We start from the raw sequence: 12,605 nt of genomic DNA, 5'->3' as shown, positions 1-12,605 counted from the left end.
CCTTGATGTGATATTTATTTAAATATATATTGACAAGCCTTGTTAATGGATTATATAAAAGAGTAAGGAAAAGGGAGAGATTACAGTTTGCTTGAATGAAACCTAGGCTTTCACCTGTGTAGCTGGGTAGAGAATGTCCTAATTACTTATATGGAGAATTCTAGAAAAGGAATAATTTTGGGAGTGTAGGTACAGAAACCAGTAGTTCTGTTTCAGAACTGAATAAATAGAAATGGCTATTAAAGGAAATTTGAGTTTGGAGCTTAGGAGAGAAATCAGGATATCATTGGTCTATAGATGGCATTGAAAGCCATGGAACTGGATGAAATCACCGAAGGAGAGAGGTGTGACAGAGAAGAGGTCCCTGGGGCAGGAAAAGAAGGTGAGCCAACAAGAGACAGAGCTTATCCTCCATGGGACTTCAGTTGTTCTCTAGTGTTCCTATTTGGAGTCTGGATGATTCTCCACGTACTTGGGCTGTGAGCATTCAGAAACTTGTTACTTTTGTTAGGCACAGTGTTGATGCTTAATAAATAAAGGTTTGATTGATTCCTAAAAAATACTGTTATTTCTGGGGCAGATGCTTTGGAATCAGCAGGAGCTCTTATAGACAACTTCCCTGGCCTCTTTCTCTCTCTGCAGTGGCTCAGTGCGGGAGACGTCAGGTCCTCTTTCCTTAAGTATATCCTGGCCTAAATGTTCTGCTTGTGTTCAAGGTAGAGTTGTGTCATCCATGTTTGGGAGTCCATATCATGCTTCCGTGGGATGAGGAAGTGGGTATTCAACAGGATAGCATCTGGTACACATCACATACAGGCCCTGTGAGGGAGAGGCAGCCTCAGGCCAGGACAAATCTGAAGGCCTTGAATATCATTTCCCTCACCCAGGGCAGGGATTGTTAATCAGTCTCAATATTCTGCCCGCTGATCCTTCGGGTGCTTTCAGCTCTTTCTCAACACGAAGTATTCTGGTTGGCTGAACAAAACCAAAAACAAAAGCTTTTCTGTCAATCAGGGAATAGACAGATGTTGGATTTAAGAGCTGGGGTGTTTGGGGGACTTCAGTGATATGTGTTTAGCTGCTCAAAATAATCAAAAGATACACCTCCAGGATTTTGGCATGCTGCAGGATTGACTCCCAGGCTAGCCTGAGAACCTTGAACAAATCTTGAGAAGATATATTGTATTCCAAATATCTTGTTAATGGGTTGGTTCTATTGGTGAAAGATAAATAACACTGATTTTTATACCTTGAAAAATTAGCCCTGGAATTACTCATAGGAAAAAAAGTTTTTTCCAAGAGTCTAATATTTAAGGATATTGGAAAACATCACCTGTGTCAAGAAGATTGAAAGCTGCAGAATGGTTGGATAAAGTACAATAAGAGAAAACTTACACCGTGCAGACAGAAACTTAATTTAAGTTCCTAAGCTCTTTACCATAGATTGTGTATAGCCTTTCAATTACAGAATTATGTGTTGGTGGTGAGTTCTTATAAAATTCAAAGTTGATAGGCATAATTAGCTAAATCAGGAATGAGTTCCTAAATGTTTTTCTATAAATTACAGAATTCTATAAGTTAAGTAATTTAAATGAACATTTTTTATTCCTTCCTTTTTTTTTCCTTTTTCTATTTGTTTCTTTTTAAAAGCAAGTGTTAGGTTTGTGGAAATTTGGTAGTGCTAATGCTTGATTAACTGGAAGGGCTGTAAGTAGAAATGATGGATAATCAAATAAATGGAGAATAAAATAACTACAAATGATTCTTCTCTTGGCATGAGCGGATGCCCTCTTACCTTAAACAAGATAGACTCTGCCTCTTCTGAGGAACTTCAAGGTGCTGACCAGCAGATACATTTAAGACACCATGTGACAAAGACCTCTCTCGTGATAGGTAATCCATGATAATACATACTAAATGTTTCTTGGTGTGCAATGAAGGCTAAAGCAGCTTTTCACATAGTCACACTTCAGCAATGACCACCATAGCCCCTTCTGTCTCTCCAATGTTCCAAGCTAAATAAGTCCCCTCTGCCACAGAGGTCTTCCCTGGTACCACCATAACTCAGAATGAATTCAATGAGGGAACTTATTCCTGGTGTCAGTTTTCTGTCATTTTTCGTATTTCATGCCAGTCTTACCCCAATTTACATTAAAATCATATTTTAAGTCCTCTTAGGGAAATGGTAGCATTCACTTTTCTTTTTCTTTTTCTTTTTTTTTTTGAGACAGAGTCTGTCTCTGTAGTCCAGGCTGGAGCACAGTGGTGTGATCTCGCTCACTGCTACCTCCGCCTCCTGGGTCTCGGTTCAAGCAATTCTCCTGCCTCAACCTCCCGAGTAGCTGGGACTACAGGCACGTGACGCCATGCCCAGCTAATTTTTGTATTTTTAGTAGAGATGGGGTTTCACCATGTTGGCCAGGCTTGTCTCGAACTCCTGACCTCAAGCGATCCACCTGCCTCGACCTCCCAAAGTGCTGGGATTACAGGTGTGAGCCACCATGCCCGGCTGATAGCATTCAGTTTTCAAATGATTTCCTGGTATGTCATCTCATTTTGTAGTCAAAGAACATAAGAATTGGAAGTTATTTTGCGGGCACCTAGACAAGCATCCTTAGTATAAGAACATCGCCTCTACAACCTTTCAAACTGGGGCCATTCAACTTCCCTCAGACACCTTCACTGATGTGCAGTTCACTCCTCAACTAAGGCCACTTTGAACTGCCCTAACTGTTAGAAAGTACTTCCTTCTGTTGAACTGAAATCTGTCTGCCTTAAACTTCTACCTATTAAATTAAAATTTGTCCTCTGGGGCTTGGCTGTTATGTTTGATTCTTTTCCCACAGAAGAGTCTTTTAATGTTTTAAGAAAATGATTGCAAATCACCCAAGTCTTCTCTTTCAGGGACAAAATATCTTTTATTTCTTCCAGTCATCAGAGTGACTTTAAGCACCTTTGCCATCCTTATTGCTTTTCTTCAGCTTCATTAAGTCACTCCTTCAATGAACATCTACTTTGCTCCTGCTGTGTGCCTGGCACTGATCTAGGCACTGAACGTGCAAGAAAGGTAGAAACAAGACAAAATCTCTGTGCTCCCGGATCTTACACCACAGAGGTGGGGTTGGAGCATAAATGAAGGCTTTAGAGCCATGGCACATGCCATCCAGGATGTTTTAGACATGTCTGCCAAAGTATTGACGGGCCCGTTTTCTAACACCTCTCTTCATTGCATCGGTACTTCCCTATCACTATATTTCTAGAAGTGCCATTTGTGCTTATGTTATCTTATTTTGGAAGATGTGTGCTCTTTTTGAACAATATTGAGTTTGCTGTCAACCACAAGCAAAAACCCAGTATCTTTTCTCATTCAGACTGATGTTCAGTTATATTTTGTCCATGCTGTTCTTAGTGCTAATCCAGCCCTCTCTGTTTGTTTTAGTCAGTTCCAGCTGCTATAACAAAATACCATAGACTGGGTGGTTTATAGACAACAAATATTTATTTTTCACAATTGTGGAGGCTGGGAAATCCAAGATCAGACTGCCAGCAGATCCAGTGTCTGGTGAGGGCCCAATGTCTGGTTCATAGATGACCATCTTTTTGCTGTGTCGTCATGTGGTAGAAAGGTTACAAGGGAGCTCTCTGGGGTCTGTTTTACAAGAGCACTAATCTCATTTATGAGGTTACCACCCTCATGACTTACTTACCTCCCAAAAGCCCCACCTCCTAATACTGTCACTTTGGGAATTAGGATTTCAACATATACTTTTTGTAAGGATACAACATTCAGACCATCACACCCACCGAAGCATAAGTCTTTATTCTTTATTCTTGCTAAATTTCATCTTACTTGTTTCAGCTCATCTTTCAGCCTGCCCAGATCTTCCTGGGTCTCCATGCCATCAGCTATTCCTCATAGCTTTGTGCCACTTATACATCTGATTGACCGTGTGAGTTCACTGTGCCCAGGCCCAGATAGGACAGGGGCATTCTGAGGGCAATGCTTCGAGTCCTCCTCATGGAGCTCTCCTTTCCAGTGGGTCCTGCTCGGTTCATCAGTGCTGTTTTTGCCAGCCTCACTCAGCCTGTTATGAGTCCAATGAACTGTTACTCAACCCTGTTTTACCAGTACGTTTTCAAAGCTAAAGCAAAATAAACTGTCAAGTGCCTTTCTGAATAATATATATTGCCTTAATATAGCCCTCATTTGACAGTTTAGAGACCATATTTAAAGAGGAAACGAGGCTAGTCTGGCATGAGGTGTGGTCGGTGAGCATTCACAGTGGCTCATTGTTCACCACTTTTCTCTGTAAAGATTTAAAACTCATCTAATTACTGACTGGTTAAAGCTCATACTTCCCAGCCGGGCACAGTGGCTCATGCCTGTAATCCTAGCACTTTGGGACGCCAAGGCAGGTGGATTGCCTGAGCTCAGGAGTTCAAGACCAGCCAGGGAAACATGGCGAAACCCCGTCTCTACTAAAATACAAAAAATTAGCTGGGCATGGCAGCGTGTGCCTGTAGTCCCAGCTACTAGGGAGGCTGAGGCAGGAGAATTGCTAGAACCTGGGAGGTGGAGGTTGCAGTGAGCCAAGGTTGCGCCACTGCACTCCAGCTTGGGTGACAGAATGAGACTCTGTCAAAAAAAAAAAAAAAAAAAAAAAAAAAAAAAGGCTCAAACTTCCCAGCATAGACTGCGGGTTCTTCATAATCTGTCCGCAAGCTATAGACCAGCTTCATTTCCATCCCCCAATCCCCAAATGTTACTTCTTCTCTTCAAAGTTAGCCATGCCAAAGTTCTGCAGGCCATCAAACCTTTGCCTTTACTCATGCTTCTGTGATTTGACATGTGTTATTCCACCTACCTGAAATGCTGCTGTGCTCTTCCTCTTCATAGTCCATCTGGAAGATCCCTCATCAACTTTTAAAGACCCTGCCAAAATGTCCCCTTTTTATGGAAAATGTACTTTCCTAACACTTTGTATGCACATGCACTTAACACATTGCACTACAGTGATTTATACATCTGTCTCCCCTACCTGCCTCTGCCATGGGAAAGGTCCATTCATTCATCATCAAAGACTACCATGATGCTTGGTGTGGTGCAGGAGCTCAGTAAACATTGTTGAATTCTATTATAAAATTTTCCCGTGGATGCGTTCTGGGCACCACTCCAGTTTGTGCATCCATGTTCTCCCTCATTTCAGGCAAAGTGGCTCTATTTTGCCATCTTTTTTCCTCCACCATGCTTTAAAAATTGTTAAGGATTTCATTTCCAAATTCTCTCAGTGCCAATGGCTGGGACTGCTCTGAAGCTGGTGATGAACACCATTGAGCACCCTTTTACTATTTCTTCCCTTATTTGGGGTCTCAGCTGCCTCTTAGAGAGTTGCCTCTTCTCACATAATGTGAGGAACACCGTATCTCAATCTAAAGACTAGGGTGTTAGGTCCTGGCTCTAATTCTGTCTCGGTGTGTAACCTGGAGAAAGTAAATTCACTTCACCAAAGCCCAATTTCTTCATTGTAATTTGAGGGTAATCTCCTTCATTTTTATTATTTTATTATTCTAATTATGCCTTCGATCATCTTCAATGTAGACTGTCCTCCTTGGCTAGGAATTTGGAAACCAAATAAGAGATGAGTTCCTCTGCGGTTTTTCACCTTCGGGGAAATGACTCTTGTCGTCCGGCTGCTGGAGCTCTGCTCCCATAATCTGCATGGTAAGAGCCTCAGGTATGACCTGTTCTTGCTATGCCTTGCCCTCCTATGGGGACACTGCCTCTGTCATCTCTTACCGTGTCATTCAGATCCAGTCACCTGGCCTGTTTCTATACTCTGGACAACCACACACTACTTGCTGGATGGACTGTTTTCCATCATTGTAGCTACAGCTGCTCCCAATATCTGCTCCACAGAATGGGTGGTTAATTTCTAGGCCACTGCATCTCTTGATATGGGCAATATGACTACTGCCAGACCATCTTTCCAAATATTTAATTTGCCTTGGAATAAAAAGATTTTCACAGCAGAGCAAGACAAGGCAGATAATACAAATTTTGTTTTATGGCTAAGGAAACTGAGGCTTAAAATGGTCAAACTACTTGTCCGGTGCTACCTCGATTTTAAGCAGTGGAGACAGGCTAAAGTCAGACATTTTGACACCTTCTCTAGTGGTGTTCTGTCAAGTCAAAAGGGCAGGAACAGTCTCAACATTTTCGGTATTACTTCACAAACATTATACCACATCTCATTCGTAATATGTATTCAATTAGGCCAGGCGCAGTGGCTCACGCCTGTAATCACAGCACTATGGGAAGCTGAGGTGGGCAGATCACTTGAGGTTGGGAGTTCGAGGCCAGCCTGACCAACATGGAGAAACCCCGTCTCTACTAAAAATATAAAATTAGCCGGCGTGGTGGTGCATGCCTATAATCCCAGCTACTCAGGAGGCTGAGGCAGGAGAACTGCTTGAACCTGGGAGGCAGAGGTTGCAGTGAGCCAAGATCACACCATTGCACCCAGCCTGGGCAACAAGAGCAAAACTCTGTCTCAAAATAAATAAATAAATAAAATGTGCACAATTAATTTGCCAGTTAATTAAAAAGTATATGACATTTTAAAATTGGGCAATTTTGGAAATACTCGATCAGAATTTAAACATGTCAACTGGAAGAAGAGAGGAATGAACTCATGATGAAGACAAATCTTAGTTTTTACTTTTTTTTTCTTTATCAACTTTCTGACATTAATATGGAATTTCTAATTAGAAGAAAAATGGCCACGAAATGGACAAAAGGATAGTAAAAGTGAAGAATAATTCATTAAAGAGGATATTGTGCTGTAAATAATTGAGAGTTGATTACAAAAAAGAAGATATTTCTTTAAAACTTGTCATTTGGGGTAAGATTTCCCAAACTATTTTGCTTTTCTTCATGCTGCTTATATCAATCTTAACTCAATTATCTCATACAATTCCAATGTAGTATTGTGAACAACATAATCCCTTTAACATTGTTCTCCTCTCTGTACTTGCCCCTGTGTCACTTAGAATTCTTCCACACAATAAAAGCCTCAAATTAATAAAGTGCTTCTCTTAGAAAATCAAAATGCTTTCTCCACGTTACCATTTAATTACGTCTCAAAGCATTCCTCTGTGAAGTGGGTGTGTGTTAGGAAGAGGAATTAGTCTTTCCCATTATGACACACAGGAAACAGCTTGGAAGAACAGATCATTTCCATCCACAGGTAACTTGATGCTAGTTCAGTTCGGTTCAAGGTTGTTGACTGGGTTCTTCCAGTATACCCAGTTTTCAAACAGAATCTTGCTAATGGACTCAATCACCCAGTAAACCAGCACATAATTACTGGATACCTACTATATATTAGACTCTGTTCTAGACATTGAGGATAGAGCAGTGTGAACAGAAGAAGAAAAATCTCTGACCTTATGGAACTCGAAGTTTTCTAGGAGGAGACAGACATCAAGCATAGTAGATAACATTGTACAGTGTGTTAGAAGGAGATAAATGCTCTGAAAGGCAAGTAAATCAGTGTAAGGAGAAAGTGGAATGCAGGGAAGGTACATGGTTTTCTGTAAGGTGGATAGAGTAGCCCTCACTGAGAGGACGCCATTGGAGTAAAGCAAGAGCATCCAAAGCAGGGGGATCGGCCAGCGCGAATGCCTGGAGGCGGCAGCATGCTCGGAGTGTTTACAGAACCCAGGAAGGCAGTGTGGCTGGGACAGAGTAAATAAGACGGAAAGGGGCACAAATTGAGATCAGATGTGGCCGCAGAATGTTCCAGAAGGGCCTTTTTGGCATTTTATTTTATTTTATTTTATTTTTTTTTTTTTGAGACGGAGTCTCGCTGTGTCGCCCAGGCTGGAGTACAGTGGCCGGATCTCAGCTCACCGCAAGCTCCGCCTCCCGGGTTTACGCCATTCTCCTGCCTCAGCCTCCCGAGTAGCTGGGACTACAGGCGCCCGCCACCTCGCCTGGCTAGTTTTTTGTATTTTTAGTAGAGACAGGGTTTCACCGTGTTAGCCAGGATGGTCTCGATCTCCTGACCTCATGATCCGCCCGTCTCGGCCTCCCAAAGTGCTGGGATTACAGGCTTGAGCCACCGCGCCCGGCCTTTTTGGCATTTTAAAGACGTCTTGCCCTTTATGCAACGTGGGATGTTTTGGAGGATTTTAAGTAGAGAAGGCGGCCATGTTGAGAACAGACATAGGTGGGAAGGGATGCAGAGACCGGTTAGAAAGTCACTGCCTTCAACCACGAGAGATTCAACGGTGCCTCCAAGCAGGGAGGAAGCAGAGGAGATGTTGAGCAGTGACCAGATTCTGGATGCAGTTTTTAGGCAGACCCAGTGGGACTCACTGATGGAACTGCATGTGAGCTGTGAGAGAAAGGAAGGACTCTTATCTTCTGAATGAGACTGGGAGCTCCTTGAGGACAAAAGTCACCTGTTATATTTCTTTATGATCTTTATAGAAACTGAGAAGGCTTCATATACAATAAATACATCACTAAGTTTTTGTTAAATGAAAAAAGGAGGGAAAAAGCAAGTCTGTATCAATAGACTTGGGGTTCCTATGCCCATAATGATTTGCAAAAATAGACGCTGTTTCCTGTATTTCCAAAAAATCTTAAAAATTGACTATTTTCCCCAAGGTAACGCTATTGAAGCTAAAAAAAATCTTTAAATGTCTTTGTTTGGGCTGGAATTCATTACCTTGATGAGGTAACAGGTCTTTTATCTGCTATTTAGAAGTTCTGCCTGGCATGTAAAATGGATGTATTATTACCATTTAATTTGTTTGACGAAAATATTAATAAAATACAGGGCTTACAAGAAAAATAGTAAAATGCTTTGGATATAATGATTGGGAATCACATATTCACATGGTTTTTAAAGAAAGAAACCTCCCCCCTCAAAAAAAAAACCACTCTGCAATATCTATACTTTCTTTTTTATTCTTGTTTACAACATAAAGTTCTCCATTGTCTAGAAAGAAAGCACAAAAGAGAACATGTTAAATCTTATGATGGGTTTTTGGAGATGATCTAGTCTAATTCACTAAGTTTATATTTGAAAAATATCAGTCGTAGAAACATTAAGGTGATAGACATAATTTTGTTTCCAATACACCGTAACACAAATTCTAAGTTGTCAAATGAGGCCTAACAAATAACAGTAGAAGAATTGTGAAATATGTTATTTCTTGAATCTTCCTTCTTGATATTTGCTTGGCAACAGTAATTAGCCACAAACAATCTTGAGTCATAACTGTCCAGAGAGCACGGTGAGAGGTAGGTGTGTGGAAGGATGGCAGATGAGGGAGAAAATAGAATGAGAGGCACCTTGATGGGAGAACTCTAGCTTTTTTAAACTCATACTGTTGCTAGGAGGCATTTGTGCATAATTTTTCACAGGGCTTTACAGTCACACACCGTCATATTTGAGTCAAAACTCTGATATTTAGAAGGTGTGTGACCATGGCCAAGTTTCCTAACTAGGACATCGGTGTCTTTGCATACCTTATAGGGTAAGTTTTGTCAGCTATGGTAAGACTATTTTTAATATGGTTAGAGATAGCAGGAATTCAATACATGATATTTTTATTACTAGTAATTTTCCTAATGGGTTTCAGCATTTCTTGCCTTTGTGTTTGAATAGAAACGCCTTCACCCTTCATATACTAGATATCCTGCTAGTCCTTGAAGAGCCCGGTTTGAATGTCAGTCTCTCCTTCAGTAGTTCATACATTGTCATTCAGTTTTTCACTTACATGCAGCTATTTGTTTCAAGATCTTATCTGCCTAAGTTGGATTTCTTGTGGAATAGTGAAAAGAGCCCAGAAGTCGTGGGTTTGAGCTCGGCCACTCTTTCATGAAAGTGGGACCCTTATGAATAGAATGGAATGAGGCATATATTATAAGAACTTACACAATTGTTGAGAAAGTTATTTTCCAGAAGAAGGAATTCACAGATCTGAGAAAAGTCACTATTGGGTTCCATGAGGTCCTCGTGTGGATGGGCAAGTCAGAGCTGCCAGGGGAATCTGGGAGGCCCGCCACATCCAGGAGGGGGGCCCTGAAAGAAAGCTGGAAGAATACTCAGTGAAAAGCTTTTGTCTTTGCCTGGCTACTGCCTCTTTGGATCCATGTTAAGGCCCTTGTGATGGGTGTGTTGATCAGCTGTGCTGGAAATTTGGAAGATCTGGGTATGAAGTGGGGGAGGGCCAGAACATGCTAGAACCCTCCAGGTCTCCGCATGTGTTGTCACAGCAAACTACAAAGACCTTGAGAGAGGAATAGATACTGTTGCACTCTGCTTCCCAAATCTTGCACAAATTCCTCTTTGGGCCAACTGTACTCACATGCATGCAGGCAAGAGGAACCTGAGAAACACTGTTCCAGCTAATGAAGTCCATAGAGTACAAACCACCACTGCCACTTCTTGGCTATGTTGGTTGTACTGGGAAGTTGACCCAACCTTTCTGATCCTCTCCTTCCTTATTATTGTATTGATGTAAATGAGATAACTATTATAACTACCTTTATAGGGTGATTAGTAAGAATTAAATAAGATAATGCAAAAAAAATCCATTACAAAATACATAGCTGGATGCGGTGGCTCATGCCTGTAATCCCAGCACTTTGGGAGGCCAAGGTAGATGAATCACCTGGAGAAGTTCGAGACCAGCCTGGCAAACATCTCTACTAAAAATACAAAAATTGGCCAGGCCTAGTGGCGCATGCCTGTAATCCCAGCTACTCAGGAGGCTGGGGCAGGAGAATCACTTGAACCTGGGAGGCAGAGGATGCAGTGAGTGGAGATCACGCTACTACCCTCCAGCCTGGGTGACAGAGCAAGACTCCATCTCAAAAAAAAAAAAATTACAAAATACAGAAGAACTTATCAGATTACTGTTGCTAGATACATCCATTCATTTCATTAATGTATGTTTATTGTGCATCTACTATGCACCAGCAACTATACTATGCCTAGGATCCAAGGCAGTGACAATATCCTTGCTATCTTCAAGCTGAATGAGACATAATTAGATATTCAAGTGGAGATGTAAAGTGAGCATTTGACAGACTGGATTTCAGGGGATAGGCCCTGGTTTAAAACATACATTTGGAAGTTATTAGTGTTTAATAATGAAACTCTAAAATGTATGAGCCTGAATTAGGTCACCTTAGGTAAAATACATGTAAATTGAGAGGAGAAGAGGTTTAATGTCTAAGATCCGAGACACTTCAGAATTTGGGGGTCAAAAAGATAAAGAGGAACAAGGAAAGAGGGTGAGAAAAAGCAGCCAGTAAGGCAGAAAGAGAACTAATAGAGAGTGGTGTCCAGGTTAATTTATGCTGAAAGATCAATTCATATGACAATTGAGAATTGACCATCAGCTTAGCACATGGAGGTCATTTGCCAAAGTGGAACAGGTTCAAAACGTAATGGAAAGAAAGATTTTGGCATAAAGGGAAGCAGGAAAATAGGGTGGCAACAAGTGGGAAGGGTGTCAAGAGATATTATATATATATGTTTATGTGTGTGTATAATTTATATATATAAGTTAAATAGAGCCAATTATATATATAGTATATGTATGTGTGTGTGTGTGTGTATATATATATATAGAGAGAGAGCTTGGGTGCAGCTTCCTATGAGGATGGAACCTTTACCCAGAGATGCAAACGAGGAGGAAGACGGCTTCCTTCAGGCGGTTCTCTCTTAAGAGGAAAATGTTCAAACTGAGTGAGCGTGCCCAGTTGTATCTGCAAATGTATTAATCCAAGTCACGCAAGTCACATCAACTTCTCAGGAGCAGACTGAGCAAAAGGGAAGAGAGAGGGGTGAAAGGAGGGATAAGTAGATTTCAGCGAGAGCAAGAACGTTAAAGAAATATTTCGAGAAGTTGAAAACGAAGAGAATTTTGCTGAAGAAGATTATAAGTTCCAGAGGCTACAGTGGTAAGATGTGGGGAGCTGGAGTGGGAGACAGGTCAGACTAGAGTGTGTGTAGTTTGAGACAACGATATTTCTCCTGTATTGCTTGGAACAGGGGCTAGGTTAGATAAATATTTGTTCCTTGAGAGAAACCTGACAAGACCTGCATGGGGCTGGGGTAATACATTGGTCCACATGGACCCCTGTTTGCGTAGAAGTGTTCATCTCCAATAAGGTCTACTCTGCTTACACCAAGGGGTCAGGAAAGGCTGACCTTGATTATCTTCTCCTTCTCTCCCTCCCTCTCCTCCACACCTGGCCCAGCAGAGGAAGGAAAACTAGCTTGACAGCTGACCTGGATTATCTTCTCCCTCTGTCCCTCCCTCTCCTCCACAGCTGGCCCAGCAGAGGAAGGAAAACTAGATTGACAGCTGCCCAGCCCTTCCCCTGAAAGTCAGAGGCGCAGGTTGCTTTACTACCACCGAGGCAAAAGTGGTTTGTCTCCTTCATGTCGTTCTAATCCTTACAGAAGAATTTGTGGCAGCAATACGAAGACTATAGCTAGGAGGATCAGCACCTCGGAACCTCTTTGAAACTTGCTAGAGGATGAGGGCAGTGGGCAAGAGGAAAGTTCCTCTGAGCA

This window comes from Macaca thibetana, chromosome 1 (genome assembly GCF_024542745.1).
Source record: "Macaca thibetana thibetana isolate TM-01 chromosome 1, ASM2454274v1, whole genome shotgun sequence".
In the NCBI taxonomy this organism is placed as follows: domain Eukaryota; kingdom Metazoa; phylum Chordata; class Mammalia; order Primates; family Cercopithecidae; genus Macaca; species Macaca thibetana.
Note: the sequence above shows the minus strand (reverse complement) of the source record.